This window comes from Ovis canadensis, chromosome X (assembly GCF_042477335.2).
Source record: "Ovis canadensis isolate MfBH-ARS-UI-01 breed Bighorn chromosome X, ARS-UI_OviCan_v2, whole genome shotgun sequence".
Classification (NCBI taxonomy): domain Eukaryota; kingdom Metazoa; phylum Chordata; class Mammalia; order Artiodactyla; family Bovidae; genus Ovis; species Ovis canadensis.
Genome location: NC_091727.1, coordinates 1,290,541 through 1,310,685, shown reverse-complemented (window position 1 = coordinate 1,310,685; position 20,145 = coordinate 1,290,541). Strand labels below are relative to the sequence as shown.

The 20,145-nt window shown below is 55.8% G+C and overlaps 1 long non-coding RNA gene across 1 annotated transcript; it reads left to right on the top strand.

Moving 5' to 3' along the window:
• Positions 1-11,798: 11,798 nt before the first annotated feature.
• LOC138929854 (uncharacterized) lies at positions 11,799-19,625 on the top strand. The gene is made up of 2 exons (XR_011446064.1): positions 11,799-11,897; positions 18,275-19,625. It is a non-coding gene; the product is annotated as an uncharacterized lncRNA (long non-coding RNA).
• Positions 19,626-20,145: the final 520 nt, after the last annotated feature.

The window sequence follows — 20,145 nt, the reverse complement described above, 5'->3', positions numbered from 1 at the left end:
GGGCATAAATACAGATTGAACTCTGTTCTCAGCATCTGCTAGCTGAGGAGGGTTTCAAACGTTAATTGGGAGCCTCAGGTCTGCAAGTCACTTATCAGAGTCGATATTTCATCAACAGTTCCCTGATGTAGGAATTAGGTGAAAGTCAATCTGATCAACACTTTTTAAAAAAAAAATAAAGACTTATAAACCCAACCATTCAAAAATACAATGTTCCTTTCCCTGTGGTTCCTGTGGTCTTGTCATCCGCTGATAGTTGCTGCAACAAAGGGTTTTTAAAAGTGCAAAAGTCTCAACTTCTCTATTACTTTATTGCGTGATGACCATCTTTCCAAAGCGCTGAGGTGAACGCGGCTGTCTTTTGGAACCCAGAAGTTATGCCGGGAATGTCAGCAACGCTTCCTTGTAAAGCGACCCCCTTCGAAGAGGCAGGCGGAGCACAGCTTCTGACCTTTCCATGCGAGTCTCAGGGCTTCTGTTCAGACAGAAATGCAGTAGGCTGTGTGCTCAGCTGCTCAGGTGTGTCTGACTCTCTGTGACCCCAGCGACTGTAGCCCTCCAGGCTCCTCTGTCCATGCGGATTCTCCAGGCAAGGGGACTGCAGTGGGTTGCCATGCCCTCCTCCAGGGGATCTTCTAGTCCCAGGTCTTCTGCATTGCAGGCGGATACCCGCCCGTCTGAGCCAGCAGGCAAGCCCAGAAATTCAGTACATCTGAAATATTAGTTTAACTTTATAAGGATCATCCACAGGGAAACCTTTCCCTATTTTCCGCTGAGGTTACCCATAGGAAGCTTTGAAAGGCTCTGGATAAATTAGAAAAAGGCGCACCCTAAAGATAAGAACCAGGCAGTCCTACAGGAAATCAACCCTGAATGTTCATGGGGAGAATTGAAGCTGAAGTTCCAAAGCTTGGGCCACCTGATGCGAAGGACTGACTCATTGGAAAAGACCCTGATGCTGGGAAAGATTGAAGGCGGGAGGAGAAGGGGGCGACAGAGGATGAGATGGTTGGATGGCATCACCGACTCGATGGACGTGAATCTGAGCAAACTCCAGGAGATAGTGAAGGACAGAGGAGCCTGGCGTGCTGCAGTCCACAGGGTTGCCAAGGGTCAGACGCGACTGAGCGTGTCTGATCACGCTCAGTCAGAGTACAGCGTCCACGTCAGCCACAACGATAGGAAATCTGAGACAGCAAAGCAAGAAACCACGTACTGAAAAGACAAAATGCCAGCTCGGTCCTAAGGTGACACCTCGTTACTCTGGAAACCCCCCGTTTTAATTCATTGGCTCTACTTAGTTTTTATCATTTGCTTTATCTTTTTTTTTTTTTTTGCTCCCGAAATGCGCAATTCTGTTTGCGCATAGACCAACATGTAGGCTCAACCTATAATCAGAGGAACCTATCAAGGAGGGTACTGACTCGAACTTCAACATCACCCAAAGACACAAACACACTGAAAAACACACTCAACCAGCAGCCGCAGACCCAGACAGCCAACGGATGGTTTTTCAGATCTGTTTTTCTGAGCAAGAATTCTGGGATCCAGGAACGGGACCCCTGACCAAGCTTCAAGGCTGTTGAACACTGGTGATTTCACATGTAACTCCGGGAGACAGGGCCCCCAGATCCATCATTGTTCACAGTAGATAGATGTGGTTGGGGGGGAGAGGGGGTGCGTTCGGAGGGGGCGCTCCCTATGATAAAAATGCACGTTCGGACGTTCAAAGGGGTGACAGGGGCTGGGGGCAGTGAGTGTTGAAGTCATTCAGGCAACTGAGTCAAGCCAGAGAAAGACAGCGTCCAAAAACTCCCAAGAAGCATGCTCTGTCTTGTATTATGAAACGCTGGCCGGCTTCCAGCTTGCTCTAGGATTACCGCCCCCCCCCCCACACACACCCCCGAAGATCTGCAGCCCGTTTAGAAAGGCATGCGCACACACACACCTGTTCCCCAAGCCCACGGACACACAGAGCAGCTTGCCAGGGCATCCACAGCATCTCTGGTTGGACCACAGCCAAATGCTTTGCTCAGACACGTGAAGCCGGATGACCAGGAAGGAGAGACTTGGATGCTTGATTCTGCTAGTCACCTGGGAGCGCTGGATCACGGGGTGGGGGGGGACCCTTCCTGGTCTCGGTCGCCTGCTCCAAGTCCTTGGGGGTGTCCTCGCCCCTGAGTTCCCAAATGTTACCTCCAACTCCAGTGAGGACCCATCCAGGGGACACGCCGGTTGCTTAGAGGATGTCCACTCATCACTTTGCTTGTCAAGAACCTCTGGAGGGATGTAGTGGGGATTTGGGGTTCGTACATGCAAATTAGTATATGCACGCGTGCTAAGTCGCTTCAGTCATGTCTGACTCTTTGCGACCCCAGGGACTGTAGCCTGCCAGCCTCCTCTGTCCTTGGGATTCTCCAGGCAAGAATACTGGGGTGGGTTGCCATGCCCTCCTCCAGGGGATCTTCCCGACCCAGGGATCGAACCCTGGTCTCGTACATTGGAAGGCGGATTCTTTACCATGTGAGCCTCTAGCCCCTTTGACATATAATCTGCTTCACCAGCCAGCACGTGCGTGTGGGCTCACACACACACACACACACACACACACACACACACATCAGAGTCTCCTCACAAGGTTGCTGCTCACTGCAGGCGGCGCCTTCTGCCGTATTATATATAACCCACCAGATTTCTTACAGATGCCGGTCGCATCCACCCAATTGAACCCAGGACCGTGTCAGCAGTGGCGACCTGCACTTTGAAAAACATCGCAGCAGAGCCAGGAGGAGGGCAGGTCCGTCCAGCCACGATTTCCTTCTAAACTTCAAGTTTTCCTCCAGGGAGGCTCTGGCCAGGATTTCCAGATTGGTTTTTACACTCGGGGGTGGGGGGGAGGGCAAGAAAAGGTGTTAGGCAAACGTACACAGGTGGAGATGGTTGGATGGCATTCCCGACTCGATGGACGGGAGTCTGAGCAGGCTCCGGGAGCTGGTGATGGACAGGGAGGCCTGGCGTGCTGCGGTCCATGGGGTCGCAGAGTGGGACACGACTGATCCACTGGACAGCAACAAATTCCTGCTCAGCAGATCCTTCCTGGGGGCAACTGTGTGTACAGATACTTGGTACTCGTCCTTCCAGGTGAGCTTGAGACGTCCCCCTACTTGCAAATCCCGCCTGCCCAGGTGCGTCCATCCCCTACTTCCTGCGCAGACCGCAGACCCATCCTGGCCGCCAGGAGCTGTCATCGAGGAATCTGGCTTTGGGTCCAGTGGGCACCCTCTGCCCCACCTTATACCGTCCTGATGGGGAGACTGCAGTGGCAGAGGCGGGGCTTCAGCAAGGGGTCCAGGGTCTCTCTGCAATCCACAGTTGAGTCTTTCCTGCCCTGGGTTCACACCAGACCAGAGCCTGGCCCTGCAGTCACCCCAGGCGTCCTGCCTGCATCCCCACTCAGCTCTCATCACAGGAGACGCTGCTCCGGAGAGGCCAGGTCCTGCGTCCTGCCCACCACGGCTGGCCTGTCGCTTCAGTCAGGTGCGACCCTGCGACCCCATGGACCGCAGCACGCCAGGCCTCCCTGTCCATCAGCAACCCCCGGAGTTTACTCAAACGCCCGTCCATCGAGTCGGTGATGCCATCCAGCCATCTCATCCTCGGTCGCCCCCTTCTCCTCCTGCCTTAGCCAATTTCTTCTCCTTTCCCTGGGCCTGCCCCTTGTGGCCTAAAGAATGGGGTGCGTGTGTGTTTGCGTTCAGTATCCGGTTCCTCACCCACACGGCGAGTCCAGGAGGCTGGGAGACACACGTCTATGGAGGGAGGTTTCCTGCCCCGCAGGGCAAAACCCACATGGCTATTCCAGGAGCGGCAGCCGCTGCGGTGCGCTCCCCACCCCACCCCCCTCTATGTAAGGACGCTCTGGTTGAAACTAAAGCCCTGCACCCCAGTTCAACCACAGGCGGGAAAAGAGGAGGAAGCGGCTGGCTTTCTCCATCAGCTGACCCCTCGCCCCCAGCCCTGAATTCCGCATTCCTCTGTCATCACCGCTCAGGGCACCAGCTGTCCAGTGTCGCATGGGGCAAGGGGGCCCGGTGGAGAGTTAGGGGTTTGGGACGGAGAGAATTCAGGAGGGAGGGGTCACGCGGAGACGTGTGGACTCGGGAAAGACAGCTAGAAAGACGGGGGCGGGGGGAGGCCACGCGGAGACGCAAGCTAGGGACACCGCCAAGGCTGAGACAGCGCGCGAGGAGAGCGGGGCGCACAGGCGCAAGGGGCGCGCGGAGGCGCGTGTGCGCGGGGGTGGGCGAGACTCCGGGGACGCGGCCCCCCACCTCCGGGTCTGCGGCGGGCGCTCCCCCCCTCCCACGTCACCCCACCCTGCGGAGAGGCCAGCAGCGGGAGGTCGCCAAGGCTGAGACCGCGAGCGCGAGGTGACCGGGGCGCACCGGCGGCAGGGGCGCGCGGGGGCGCGCGTGCGCGGGGGCGCGGGGCAAGGGACGCGGCAGGCGTCGCCCCCCGGCCACCGCCCCCCGCGACCACCCCCTCCGCTCCGCAGCCCCTCCCGCGCGCGCGCGCCCCCGCGCCCGCACGGCCGCGCGCTGCGCCCCGCGAGGGGCCGGGCTTCCATCCACCTGTGAGTGCGCGCCCGCCGCCGCCGCCGCCGCCGCCCAACTTTGCGGGGACTTGCCGGGGCGCGCCGCCTCCTCGCGGCCGTCCGCGTCCTCGCCCATGGCCGCGGCCCCCGCCCGCCCGCCGCCCGCCCAGCCCCGCGGCCGCCGGGCGCGCTGAGCGCAGGACCGAGCCCGGGGTGGGCGCTGCGGCGGTGGGGGGTCTCCCCGCGCGCAGCCGCCCCGGGAGCAGCCGCGGCCGAGCGGCGGGGGCCCTGCCTCGCTGCCCGCCGGCCGCCCCCCCCCCCGCGCCCGGAGCCCCGGCACGGAGCACTGCGGATGCGGCGCGGGGCCGGCGCGGGGCTCCGGGCGCGCTCGGGGGTCGTGAGCGCCGCGCCCCGCGCGCCCCCCGCCCGCGCGCCGCGCCGGGGCCATGCAGTCCATCATCTCGCCCGTGACCAAGGCCGTCCTGGTGGCGCTGTTCATCTTCGCCATCCTGCTCATCCTCTACGTGATCCTCTGGTACATCTGCCGCGATGTGGACTGCGACCACGGCATCTGAGCGCCGCCGGGCCCGCGCCCCGCCGCGCCCAAGGCCGCCCCGCCGCCCGGGACGGGGGCCGCGCCCCCCGCCCGTGACCTTCACGACGGACCGGACGGAGCGGGTGAGCGCGCTCGGGCGGCCGCCCTGCGGGGCCAGCCGAGGGCGGGGGGTGGTGGTGGCGGCGGCGGTGTTGGGGGGGTTCCGGAGAGGAGCCACAACTTCGCGCAGGGCGCGGGAGCCGGGCGCGGGAGCGTCCCCGGTGGGGCGCTGCGCCCCGGGACTCTCCGGCCAGCGGGAGGCGCTAGGGGGGGAACGCGCTAGGGGGGCCCGCGCCCGCCTGGGGCGCCTTGGGTCCCTCCGAGAGGCTGGGCGCTCCCGCCATCGGTCACCCCTGCGCAGCGGCCCGGGTCCGAGCGGGACCGAACGCCCGGGGTCCACCCCCGCCCCAGGCCGTGGCTCGCGGGAAAAGCGGTCGAAAGCCCGCGGTGCGCTCTCCTCGCGTTCCCGGGCCCTCCCAAGGGGGAGTGCGTTCACCCCCCCCGCCCCACCAACCCCAGAGGAGACGGAGAGAAGAGAAAGCTTTGCCCCACACCAGGGCTGCGGGAGCAAGTTTGTGACTTAAATAAAGATCTTGTTAGCAAGAACATTAGGGAAAAAAAAAAAAAAAGTAGCATCCCTCCGGAGCGTTCCTCTACAGAAAGAACGTGTGAGCAAAAACACCCAGCTGGAATAGACTGCCAATTTATGCATCCGCAGACAGCTAGGTCGTCTTCCTGGGGTAATCAGGGCAGGAATGCGGGCGGCGGCGGGGGGATGAGCCGGGGGTGGCGGAGACGTTTGGGGTCCTGGCGGTCATGTGCGCGCTGCCTCAACCCTCAACCGGCTCTGCTCTGTGCGATTCGCGCTCCGGGGTGTTTCTCTCCCCCTAAGCCGTTTCCAGCTCCCCCCTCTCCCGAGGGTAAAGGAGACGGAAAAGGCAGAAACTGTCTCCTGCTCCCCAGGAATGATTGGACAACCCCCCTCCCCCGAGGGGAGCCAGAGCGTCTTGTTTGGGGCGATCAGCCTTGTGTTGTGCGTTCGCTCCTGGGTCCTGTGGGTTTTCTCCTGGGGTTGAAATTGGTGTCACCCCAGTCCAGCGACTGGCGCTCTGCGGCTTTTCACGCTGTGTATCTGCCAGGATCCAGTGTCTGGGCCCCAGGAGGGAGAGGAAGGGAGACCCATTTTTAAATTAACAAAAGCACTGTTGGTTTTGGTGGTGGTCGGGAAGGAGGAATCAAGAAAGATCCCAGGAAACCCAGCCTCCCCTCGCCGAACACACACACACACACACACACACACACACACACACACACACCCCTTGTAAAGAGTCCTGAAGGCGTTGCGTGGGGCTGGCTGGGGGAACCTGTCTCCTAAGATGTTACTGTTTATCTCCTACACCCGTAGAGGGCCTGTCCCAGCTTCCCAAGACCTCCAGCCCCTTCCCCTGCCCGCCCCCCACCACGTTCCCAGCTCAACAACCAAAGCTTAGGACTGACTCTGTAAAGAGACCAGGCTAATACTTGTGAATTTCTGAAGCAGCATGTCAATTTCTGAAGCTCCCCAGTGCTCTAGGTATCAGGTGACAGGAGCTGGGCAGAAGCAGGATGAAAAGGTGTCCGGATACCTTGAAAACCATTCCGCCCCCTCCCCATCATCATAAAGCACTTCACACGGCCGAGTCTCACACACAGCACGCGGCTCACACGATAACAAACACACGCTCTGCGGGAGGTCACAGTGGTGACAAGCAGAGGCACTCCAACATGTAAATGTCGTCCAGACGCCTAAATTCTAAAATTGAAATCTAAGGAAAAAAAAAAAGATTTAGATGAGGATGCTGAGATCGAGGGGCGTCACTCGTGGGACGCCCCCCCCCCCTTTCTGGGAGGAAAACACAGTCGCTGGGGAAAAAGAGCCCACATTACGTAACTGTGACCATCCTGTGGTGGGGGGGTTCCTGCTGGTGGACGGTCGGTCCCTGCGGCCACACACGCAGCCCAGAGCCCTGGGGCCCCTTTCCCCTCTGGTTCGTACACTGTCTGCCTCCCTGTGGGTTCTTTTTGTCTCGAGCCACTTCAGTCCCAGCAGATGGCTGTCCCTTCCGTTTCCCAGAGAAGCCTTCCCCTCCACCTGCATGTCACCTCCACGACCTGGGAGACGTGTCTCCCGCACTGCCGTCCCCGCGTGTCTGCAGAGTGGAACACGGCAAAAATCAGGGCAGGGACCCAGGATGCAGACGGGCTGGCGGGCGCAAAGGCGGCTGCCCCGTGGTGGCTTGGCGGGTGAGAGGGAGCTCGGGGAGGAAGGGGGCACATGCAGGGGCTCGGAGCTTGGTCCGTGTGTGGTGCAGCAGAAACTAGCGCGGTCTGGTAAAGCCACGCCACCCCCAAGTAAATGCTCTTGGTGTCAGACAGGAATTGTCACAGGATATAGACACCTCGCCTTTACAAATTAAAAAAAAAATAATAGACAGCACTTTAGACAAAATGAAACCTTGGCCCTCGTGTTCGCTGTGGCCTCTGTGATCTACAGAAGACCTTCCCAAATGGGCTTCGGGATCGCTGCCAGGAGCCCCATTTCAGGTGCAGAAAGCAAGGTGGTTTGCCGCCCAAGGTCACAGGGCCAGGAAGTTCCGAGTCCCTGGTGAAGGACAGACTCACCCTGGCGGGAGACGGGGTCCACTCGGGAGGCCCGTCCCCTGCTATGTCCATCAGCATATCTGTCCACCCCTCCACCCCTTCTCCACGGCTCCCCTCCAACCCTTCTCCACGGCAGCTCCGAGACCTGGAGGTGGAGCTCTGGGGACCCTGTGGCTGTAAGCTGTCTAATGAAAACGCAGTCTCTGCCAAGGATCATTCTCCGGGGGTCCAGATAGACGAATAGCAAGCCCACCCAGGTCGCTGGTCTGCAAGGGCTGGGGAGAGAGAGTGACAAGGTGCCCTGTACCCTTCTGAACTTTCTACGGGGTGGGCAAGGAATGCCGAGTGCTTGCCAGAAAGAAAAGAAAGAAAAAAAAAAAAGAATGTGGATTCCTATAAATAACACTTGCATCTAATAGTCCTCGAGAGCGTGTTACAAAGTTCCAGACAGTGAAAGACGATTATTATTTACATCGCGTTTCATGCTCCTGACAGCAACATGAGTCCAATGATTACCTCAATTATACAGAACAGAAGGGGAAAAAAAAACAGGCTGAAAAGAAAATGGTTACGTAACTTTCCTAAGATCACAAGGAAAACAAGATCAGTCGCCAACAGTCTCCAAGCTCTTGTCCCCGCGGACCTGCGTGCATGCTCACCTGTGTTTGTAAACAAAAGCTGTGTTGGTCCTGAGTGAAGGAAGTCAGAGAAGGAGAAATATCCTGTGACATCCCTTAAATGCGGAATCTAAAATGAAATGATGCACATGAACTTAACTGCCAAACAGAGACTCACAGACTCAGAGAACGAACTTATGGGAGGGAGAGTCAGGGAGTGTGGGATGGACATGGACACACTGCTGTATTTAACATGGAGAACCAGCAAGGACCTGCTGGGCAGCACAGGGAACTCTGCTCAATCCTCTGTAATAACCTTATGGTCACCAGCAGGGAGGGATGGGGGAAAGGATAGTCAGGGAGTCTGGGATGGACATGGACACACTGCTGTATTTAACACGGAGAACCAGCAAGGACCTGCTGTCCAGCACAGGGAACTCTGCTCAGTGTCGTGTGGCAGCCTGGATGGGAGGGGAGTTTGGGGGAGAGTGGATACGTGTGCATGTCTGGCTGAGCCCCTTCAGTGTCCACCAGAAACCATCACATCACTGTTAATCAGCTGTTCCCCAGTACAAAATGTTTTTGTTGTTTAAAAACAGCCAAAACCGGCATTGGCTTCATTTCCATTCAAAACAGTTTTAAATTGTGTTTCTATCTTAACCTATTCCTTACGGTTTAAGAATGATATTGTCATATTAAGGCTTTTCCGGGTACACTAGAAATTAAAATTTATTAGTGTATATTTCCAGGTGCTGTTGTGTAGTCCCTGAAATCATGTCTGACTCATTGTGACCCCATGGACTGTAGCCCACCAGGCTCCTCTGTCCATGGGATTCTCCAGGCAGAAATGCTGGAGTGGGTTGCCATTTTCTTCTCCAGGGATCGAACCCAGCTTTCCCGCACTGCAGACAAGATTCTTAACGGTTTTGATCCACCAGAGATTTGTGTAAAGACACCTGCAGACTTCCCACTTGCAGCTTCTCCACCTCCCCCCCCCCCCCCCCCCGCCCCATTCCTCAAACTGGAGAGTCTCCACAGAGGCAAAGAGAAATCTCACCTTCTTTGAAAGATCAGTTAAGCTGATGGAAGTGAGCTCCTTGAGTCTGCAGATAAGCGTCACGGAAAACAGAGAACAGAGCCTGCAGGGCCTAGAAGCAGGGCACGTCGATGACACGGATAAGGAGGGTGTTTGTCAATCAGAGAAGAAAGAACTTTCTGGGACTTGCCTGCAGGCTCAGACCACGGTTCGATCCCTGGGTCGGGAAGATCCCCTGGAGGAGGGCATGGCAGCCCACTCCAGTCTTCTTGCCTGGAGAATGCCACGGACAGAGCAGCCCGGTGGGCTACAGTCCATGGGGGTCGCAAAGGGTCAGACACGACTGAGCAACTGACCCATTCCTGGGAATTCCCTGGGGATCCAGAGGTTACGAATCAGCCCGCCAGTGCAGGGGATACACGTTCAATCCCGGGGTCTGGTCAGGGAACTAAGATCCCATATGCCACAGGGCTCTCACGCTGCCACCTATAAAAATAAATTTTCTTTAATAAGAAGAAAGAGCTTCCTAACACTTAAACTCAAGCAGCATAGGAGCAGACAGGCCCAGAAGTAGTTAGAGGTGTTAGTTTGATTGTTGGTGTTCAGTTGCTAAGCTGTGCTCAACTTTTTCAGTGTTTTTTTTTTTTTTTTCTGGGCAGTTATCTTTGCTCAGGATGTGTGACCCAGGGTGCTGACAGGGGTGGGGGGGTGGTCTCAGCTAAAAAAATTTGGGTCCAGGGGTTTCATACCCCATGAGCTGGTCTACACGCCAGCCTCCCTCTCACGCCATGCCGTATCCCTGAAAAGCTAGAGTCTGTGGGAGAAGTAAGCATGTCACAACTCCAGATAAGTGACTTCAGGGCAGGAAAGAATCAGGTACGGAATCTGATTCCTGCTCCTCCAGCTATTTTCAGCTTTGAAAAGAAAAAAAAAAAAAAAGGAGAGAACGTTTGTCGAAACATCTCGATGGCTCGTACCGTAGCTGCGGTTCCCACTTTTGCTTCACTTCACAGATGTTCACCCTCAAAGCGGTCTGAGGTGCAGATGCTTCTAAAAGACGTGGGCACGAAGACGCAATATTTGGCAGGTAATGAAGATACTCAGTCCTGAAGGAAATCAGTCCGGAATATTCATGCTGAAGCTGAAACTGCAATGACTTTGCCCAGCTGCTGCGAAGAACTGACTCATTGGAAAGGACCCTGATGCTGGAAAAGATTGAGGGTGAGAGAAGGGGATGACAGAGGATGAGATGGTTGGATGGCATCACTGAGTCAATGGATGCAAGTCTGAGTAAGCTCCGGGAGTTGGTGATGGACAGGGAGGCCTGGCGTGCTGCGGTTCATGGGGTCGCAAAGAGTCGGACACAATTGAGCGACTGGACGAAGATGGAGCATCTCACCTGTAAGTTTCAAGACACCGTATTCTCTGCGTGTCAGGCTACTTTGAGATTGCAGAGTGAAATGGATCCGAACCTGGAAGGGGCAGGGGAGAGTTCTCGTCAGGGGCGGCGGGCCGTGTGGCTGGTGGGGCCCCGAGTCAGTGTCTGAAGCCCGCAGTCCAGGCTCAGATGCTGCGCTGTGTACACCGGGATAAGACAGTTCATTCGAAGAGGTGAACAGCCCCGTGGAGTGTCCCGGGGCTGCCCTAGGAGCTCAGATGGTAAACAATCCACCTGCAACGCGGGAGACCCAGGTTCCATCCCTGGGTCGGGAAGATCCCCTGGAGAAGGGCATGGCAACCCACTCCAGTCTTCTTGCCTGGAGAATCCCATGGACAGAGGGGCCTGGCAGGGTTACAGTCCACGGGGTCACACAAGAGTCGAATACGACGAAATCGACTTAGCACGCATGGAATGTTCTAGACCCGTCTGTGCCTTTGGAGTCAATTTGTCTCTAAAAGGCGGTGTTGCCATAAGTCACACCCCCCCCCACCTCCAACGCCAACACAGGCTGAGTCCGTGCACCCCAAGTGGAATCTATAACTTGACCTTCCTGCCGCATGAGGTCTACACCCTTCCCGTTTCTCACTGGGAGGAGTGTCTTTTCCCCGAAACCCATGTCCCCACCGTGATGGGACTGACGTAGACCTGTCACTGTTCTTTCCAACAACGCCCAGCTTGCCCTCGACTCCCCTCCACGACCGGGACTTTTGGAGAAAAGCTCAGCTTTCTTCCGGAGGCAATCCAGGGAAATGACTGTGGACGCCAATTTCGCAAATGCGGCTTCTAGCTTAAAATAGCGAGAGCAGAAGGTGACAGCTGGATGGGCCCCTCGGAGGCAGTTGCATAAGGATGCCCGAAATAGCGCAGAGCAGACAGGAGCCTTGTCCGCTGGTGGGGCGAGGGGTCGACGTGTGTGTGGAGAAGTCCGGTACACTGGTTGTTCTCGATGCTGCATTTACACCTCCCCTCCCCAGGTGGAATGTTTTTTTCTTTTTAATTAATGTATTTGCCTATTTCTGGCTCCACTGGGGGTCTTCGTTGCTGAGCCCGCCCTTTGTCTAATTACGGCGGTCGGGGGCTACTCTCTTGAGTTGGAATGTTTGGACTTTTCATTGCGATGACTTCTCTGGCTGGGGCTCCCAGAGTCCAGAACGCAGGTCCAGCGGTTCCGGAGGACAGCCTTAGTTGGTCTGGGGCCTGTGGGATCTCGGGGGCGACAGAGGATGACATGGTTGGACGGCATCACCGACTCGATGGACGTGAGTGTGAGCAAGCTCCCGGAGTTGGTGATCGACAGGGAAGCCTGGCGTGCTGCAGTCCACGGGGTCGCAAAGAGCCGGACACGACTGAGCGAGAATACTGAACTGATATGGAATCTGCCCGGACCAGGGATCGAACCCATGGCGTCCGCACTTGCACGCATATTCTTAACCACTTAAGACCACCTGGGAAGTCCCTCCGCACCACCGGGTGGCTTTTAAGGGGCTGAGAGCAGGGACTACAATTCATTAAGCATCTCCTGTAGGTTTAAGGTTGGCTCACGTGCTCCTTGCAGATCCCTGGGAGGTGCTGTGGGGTTTTCCTCCGTGTGGTGAAAACGAGAGTCCAGGCACGTGGTCTGCGGGACTCCGAAGGGCAGCCGGCCAGGGTCAGCGGTGGCCGAGGAAGGGTCATCTGGGTCTCAGTCTGCATGGGACCAGATGAAAGCCCGTCCCGCCCCCATTCCCCTGCCGGTGGCTCCGTAGACGCCTGAGCACGCCCACAGGTGCTGGTGTTGGTATGAACGTGAGGATGGGTGAAGACCTAGGTTGACCAGTCGCCTGGGCTGTCCATGGCCGGGATGGGATGAAGACTTTTATAAAATGTCAAACGCACCCTTGACTCTACCTGTTTAGAACACTCTGACCAGCTTGCCTTGTCACACTTTACGCTTTCCTACAGTTTTTACTGAAACGTAGTTTGTTCATAGCGTTATAGTAGTTTCAGGATTACGGCAGAATGATTCAGTTATAAATACCTGTGTGCGTGCTAAGTTGCTGCAGTCGTGTCCAACTCTCTGCGACCCCGTGGACTGTAGCCCGCCAGGCCTCTCTGTCCGTGGGGTATCCCCGGCGAGACTTCCATTCTTCCCTCTCTCTCTCTGTCTCTTTTGTCATCCTTGTTTTTTAATGTTTGCGTGACAAAGCCCTCAAGTGTTACCACTTGAGGTAACTTGATCATCTCGCAATCCCCTGAAATCCTTTGATTTTTATCAGCACTGTGATTTGCCCAGCACCTCGATTTTGAGAGACGTGTATCGCCTCATCGAAGAACCGACTGTCCTTAAGCCTTCCTTTTTTGTGTGTGTGTTTTTTGTTTTTATTAACTTTAAAAAACAAACTGTGGCCACATTGCAAGGCACCTGGGATCGTTTCTCCCCTACCAGGGATCACATCCACATACCCCGCATTGGAAGGCAAGGTCTTAACCCCTGCACCACCAGGGAAATCCCTTTATTGACTTACTTTGAAATTTCCTGCGACTTCTTCGGGCAGGTTGGAAAGAGTCTGCGATCCGTCTGCTCGTGAAAAGTAAAATTTCACTGTTTTTTTTTTTTTTTTTTTAAAGGAACAAACATCCTAAAGTTTTACTCTGTCTGAACTTCATTTTCTTCTTGGTCATCTTTTTCTTTTTTTTTTTTTTCTCCTTGAAATGTTTCTGGAGTGAAAGTCTCTGAGTTCTGTCCAACTCTTTGCAACCCCACGGACCGCAGCCCACTAGGCTCATCCTCTGTCCCTGGGATTCTCCAGGCAAGAGTACTGGAGTGGGTTGTCATTCCCTTGTCCAGGGGATCTTCCCAATCCAGGGATCAAACCTGGGTCTCCTGCATTGGCAGGCAGATTCTTTACTGTCTGAGTCACCAGGGAAGACCTGTTTCTTTCTTTCTTTCTTTTTTTTAAATAAAAACAACCAAAGGAATTCTATTTAAGAAATAATTATTCGTCTCCTGGAATGAAAACGTCTCCTCTGTCTCTTCTTCAGTGCTCAGCGCTTTATTTAGTCCTCTGAGCTATAAAGAGAGGCCACTCTCTGCCAGAGCTGGGTGACCTGTTTCAGGGCCTATATTTGCCCGTCCTGTTTGGCGTGCCCAGCCGTCCTCCTCTCTGTAAGAGAATGAGGTGAAACCAGAGGAGGCCCGGTGTTGGCCTGGAAACCAGGATGTCAGCTTCCGTCACTAACACAAAGTCCCAGAACGATGGCTTCTGAATTGCTGAGGTTCAGTTGCTCAGTCGTGTCCAACTCTTTGCGACCCCATGGACTGCAGCCCACCAGGCTCCTCTGTCCTAGGGATTCTCCAGGCAAGAACACTCCAGTGGGTTGCCATGCCCTCCTCCAGGGAATCTTCCCGACCCAGGGATCGGATCCACGTCTCTTGCCCTGCAGGCAGATTCTTTACCGTCAGAGCCCCCAAGGAAGCTGGCCTTACAGGGTTGTGAATGGGGGAGGGTCTGGTTGGGACTGATGGGTGAGCCTCCTTGCAAAAGCTGAATTAAGCAGCGCTGTGTCTGGGGCAGCGTGGGAGCCGAAAACCTCAGAAACGTATCCCCTCTCGCAGTCCCGGAGGCTGGCCGCCCCTGAGGTGTCTTCTGGCAGTGAGGTGAAAGTGCTGGTGGGAGCGCTGATAACGGCTCCTTCCCGGCCTGCTCGAAGGGTGTGCCTGCTCGGCTCCCCAGCCTCGCGTGCCCAGCGGCATCATTGCTGCCTCTGCTGGGCCCGCAGCCCCGACTCCTTCGTGGGAGGAGCTTTAGGATGCCTCCGACTCGACCCGATGCCCCCGCGTGGTCTCCCGGGCTGCAGACCCTTCACTGCCTCCCGTCTCAGGGGTCCCTTCCGGGGGCAGCGGCTGAGGAGTCAGAACCTGACACCCCCACCCCCTGCGTGGGGCCGGGACCCGGCCGACCGCACCCTCCGAGGCTAGGTTCCCCGAGGCTAGTGTTCGCGCTGGACGGCGGGCGGAAGCCACCGGGCCGCGGAGCTGAGACGGGTGCCCGACCCGGCCCTGGCACGCGCTCACTGTCTGTCTGCCTGCCTGCCTCTCCGTCTCTCCTTGTCTGTCTCTCTCTCCCTGGCCCCCTCTCTCTGTCCATCTCCGTCTCCCACCCTGGGACGCACTTGCTGTCTGTCTGTGTCTCTCTCTCTCTCCATCTCTCCTTGTCTGTCCGGCTCCCTGTCTGTCCATCTTTGTCTATTTGTCTCTGTCTGTCTCTCTCTCCCTGTCTGTCTGTCTCTCTCCCCGTCTCTCCTTGTTTCTCTCTCTGTTCCCCTCTGTCCGTCTCTCCGTCTCTCCTTGTCTGTCTGTCTCTCTGTCCATCTCTGTCTGTCTGTCTCTGTCTGTCTCTCTCTCCCTGTCTGTCTGTCTCTCTCCCCGTCTCTCCTTGTTTCTCTCTCCGTTCCCCTCTGTCTGTCTCTCCGTCTCTCCTTGTCTGTCTGCATCTGTCTGTCTCTCTCTCTCTCACTTCATCCGCTCCCTTCCATCAGGCCTGTAGCATCAATGCTTGAGAGTCCCTTGGACTGCAAGGAGATCCAACCAGTCCACCCTAAAGGAGATCAGTCCTGAATGTTCATTGGAAGGACTGATGCTGAAACTCCAATCCTTTGGTCTCCCGATGCAAAGAGCTGACTCATTGGAAAAGACCCTGATGCTGGGAAAGACTGAAGGCAGGAGGAGAAGGGGGCGACAGAGGATGAGATGGCTGGATGGCATCACCGACTCGATGGACATGAGTTTGAGCAGGCTCTGGGAGATGGTGGTGGACAGGGAGGCCTGGCGTGCCGCAGTCCATGGGGGCGCCAAGAGTCGGACACGACTGAGTGAGTGACATTCTGAAGGCTGGAGTCTGAGACGCAGGTGTGGTCAGGGCCGTTTCCTCCCGAGGCCTCTCTCCTGGGCGTGTGGACGGCCGTCTCCTCCCTGAGTCCTCACGTGGTCCTCCCTGTGTGTGTGTCTGTGTCCCAATCTCCTCCTCTCATGAGGACCCCAGTCCTACGGGATCAGGCCCCAGCCTAGTGACCTCATTTCACCTTCTCTCTTTAAGGACCGTCTCCAGACACAGCCCCATCCTGAGGTCCTTGGGGGACGGTTTCAACGTCTGAATTGGGGGGAAGACTTAGCTCAGCCCAAGCTTTCCAGGTGAAAGCACATGGTAAACATCCGCCTGCAATGCAGGAGCCTCAGGTTTGATCCCTGGATCAGGACGATCCTGTGGAGAAAGAAATGGCACCCCACGCCAGTCTTCTTGCCTGGAGAATCCCATGGATGGAGGAGCCTGGCGGGCTACAGTCTATGGGGTCGCAAAGAGTCAGACGTGTCCAAGCTCGCGTGCAAACTGACAGGTCAACCCATAGTGCTTAGCAAAGACAGCTTCCCGGAGCTCCCTCACGACCCCCGGGGGCTGCAGTCTTTGCCAGCCGTGGCTGGTACCGGCTCTGTGTGTAAACCCTTGGCTGCGGAGACGGCAAGGTGATCGGATGAAGAGACAGTCTGATCCGTGCTGGATGAGACGTCTGGGCATGGAGCCAGGGAGCACGTGAGGGACAGGCTCCACCTGCTCTGTGCTAAGGACACACGGACACACAGACACACAGACATAAGTGGAACTGCTGTGTGGGGCTGGGGAGCCTTCTCGAGGACCCTTGCCCGCGGTCTCAAGGACAAAGAGGGGTTCTCTGGAGATGGCTAGGGAGAGAGTACACGCCCACACACACAGACACACACACAAACACGCACACAGACAGAATTGCTGGGGTGCCTGGCACACACACACACGCGCACACACACACACATGCAGACACGCACACACAAACACGCACACACAGAGTTGCTGGGGTGCCTGGCACCCCTGTTTCTGCATTTTTCCCCCTGGAAACCCCATATTCACAGGATCTAGAACAGGGCCGTCCAAAGGAAACACAGATACGAGCCACCGAAGTTATTTGCAATTTTCTGGCAGACAGCAAGATACAAACTTCCACTTGAAAAATAAATAAGTTGAAAACTAAATAAGTACTAAGGATTTTAGGCAAACATGATAAAGATTATAATATGGCAGATACGAAGGCCATTAAGAGGAAATCGTGAGAGTTCTCTTCCCAGGAAAGACGTTTGTACTGTTTCTTTAATTTTGTATTTGTTACAAGATGATGGATGTTGACTCCATGTGTGGTCACTGTTTCATGATGTATGTAAATCAGATCTTTATTGTGCGCATCTTACGCTGTCCTTAGTGCCAATTGTATCAATGAATGTGGAAGAGAAACATTGCTGTGCTAAGAGAAACGTTTGTCTGGTAGCCGCAGGAAAAAGACACTAAAATGGTAATGACAAAGTCAGTTGAAATACTGTATTTGGCCCGATCTCTATATTGAAATAGTATCATTCCAACAAATATACAGATATATATATACACAGGCATGTGTGTGTAGGTATACAAAAATGAACATGTCAGTTTACATAGTAATAGAGGTATGTGTTTCTATTTTTTAATGCACAACGTTTGTAGAAATTTATGAAAGCATCTATATTCTTTGGGTTTCCCGGGTGGCACGGTGGTAAAGAACTCGCCTGCCCATGCAAGAGACCGAGGAGGTGTGGGTTCGATACCTGGGTCAGGAAGGTCCGCTGGAGAAGGACATGGCAACCCCACTCCGGTATTCTTGGCTGGAGAATCCCACAGACAGAGGAGCCCGGCAGGGTTGCACAGAGTCAGACACACACACAGACTTTATGAAGTATCAATTTTATAAGCGTATACGTGCCTTCCATGTAATGTACATAGATATGTAATTTACTAAAGCTATATTTTAAAATTCTGTAGTTGCACTTAGAATGTCTAACTATCATGTATGTAATATCTATACATGTACAAGTGATATCTAGACATCCATAATTTACTACAGTTAGATTTTGAAATTGCATACTTAAGCACATGTACTTAGAACTCTCTGTCTAACCATCAGTAAGAAGCTGAGCATCCTGTCTTCTTTCTTCCTTTTCATCATTACAAAAAAAAAAAAAAAAAAGTGTCTGCTGTGTTAAATGTTAGCTGGTTTGATCACCCCAGGATCAGATCCACATCTCTTGCACTGGGAGGTGGCGTCTTTACCGCGGAGCCGCCAGGGAAGGCCTCGCCTCACGCTTGTTGGGAGGATCCCCTGGAGAAGGAACTGGCAACCCACTCGGGGACTCTTGCCTGGAAAATCTCATGGGCGGTGGAGAAGCCTGGTGGGCTACAGTCCATGGGGTTGCAAAGAGTCGGACACGACTGAGGGACTTCACTTTCTCTTCTTCCTTTTCTCTTCGCAACCCCTTTAGGGCCTCCGAAGGGATGCAGCAACGCTGGCCGCCCTGGACTCTTCCGTTCCTCCGTCCTCCAAGTAGAGGAGAAGATGCCGTGAGCCCATTCCCGGCGTGGCCCACAGGCGTGGCCGCGACTCTGATGTGGCTGGAAGCAAGACCCAATGCCTGAGGGTCCCTCGATGGGCCCTCCTCTGCGAAACCGGCATGCCATCCCAGCTCACTGTTGGGGGTGCAGGGTGGAGGGGGACCCCCCGCGAGCATCCAGCCCCTCTCCCCATCACCCGTCTTGCCAAGCCATCGCGAGGCGGTCAGGACCCACCAGCCGGTGTCAGCCTTCCCCAGGGGCGGGGGCCGGGGGTCCATGCTGGCACCTACAGCCTCCATCCACCCGCCCAGGGGTGCGGGCGTTCCCATCCCAGCCCCGCCTGCCTGGCCCCGTGCCTCGCGAGTTTCCGTCCGCCTCGCCCTCGCGCGCAGTGGTAGCTCGCGGGGCGGGGACCCTGTCGCCCAGCGCGGCCGCCCACGGGAAGGCTCTCCGCTTATTCCCGGCTTGACGCGCCCGGAGGCCAAGCAGCTTCAGATCGCACCATCACCGCGAAGGCAGGCGCCGCTGCGGTCCGACCCTCCTCACGCCTCAGATGCTGCCCCGTTTGTCTCGACATTCGCGCCCGCGCGCCCGGAGCTCTTTGCCTTCCTCCCGTCTGTGCAGGAGAAAGACGCCCCAGGGATCCCAGCTGCTCTCCTTGCCGACAGTCCCCGCTCCGAGGGGTTTTTAACCCGTCTGCAGCGAGAAGACACCCGGATGGGGAAGAAAAGAAAATGCTGGAGACTTTGCCCCCGGGACAAGAGGGTTCTGGGACCTCCCCCCAAACGCACCCTGTAGCGTCGGCGCTCTCTGGGACTCTCAAGGAGGCCTCAATGATCTTTTCATGTTGCACCGTGGATAAGACTTGTGGGAGCCCTTCCAGGCAGCCACGGAGGACTCTGGAGCGTTTGTTGTTATTATTATCATTATTATTTTTTCGCTGTCTGCTCTGTTTAAACCGGGGGGGATCCAGGTTGACGGTGGAGGTGGGCCCCCCGCGCTGCGGGGTGCGTGCGTGTGTCCGTGAATGTCCCCGCCGATGCCGACCCCCAGCCCCCGCTGACTCGTTTCTCAAGCCGCTGATGAGCGTTTTCTACGTCTTACCCCTTCCCGCCCCCCCAAGCGCTCCGTCTTTCTGTCCCGCGGGTGTGGTCTGTGGCGCCTCCCTGTTATCTCGTCTCGTGGCTTCTGCCTCCCCCCTGCGTGGAGACGGGCAATAAAGAGAAAAGCTATTCCAGACATTATGGCTATTCCAGAAAATAAAATATTTTTGAAACCGCACATCAGGGCTACCCCGCTCCTTTGTCTCGTGGTGGGCTAGTGGGCTGCTAACCCTTGGAAGATGCATGGAGAATTCATTTACGCTGTAGACGATCAAGGGAAGCTGTTTCTTTTTTCTCTTTTCCCCCCAAACTTTACCTTTTTCATCTTGTATTAGGGTTGTTGTTGTTCGGTCGCTCAATCGTGTCCAACTCTTTGCAGCCCCATGGGCCAGGCTTCCGTGTCCATTACCAACGCGCGGCGCTTGCTCAGACTCACGTCCATCGAGTCGGTGATGCCATCCAACCATCTCCTTCTCTGCCGTCCCCTTCTCCTCCCACCTTCAAACTTTCCCAGCATCAGGGTCTTTTCCACTGAGTCAGTTCTTCACATCAGATGGCCAAAGGCTTGGGGCTTCAGCATCAGTCCTTCCAAGGAATATTGCTAGGGTATAGCCAGTTAACAATGTTGTGATGGTTTCAGGTAAATAGCAAAGCAACTCAGCCATTCCCCCTCAAACACCCCTCCCATCCAGGGAAAG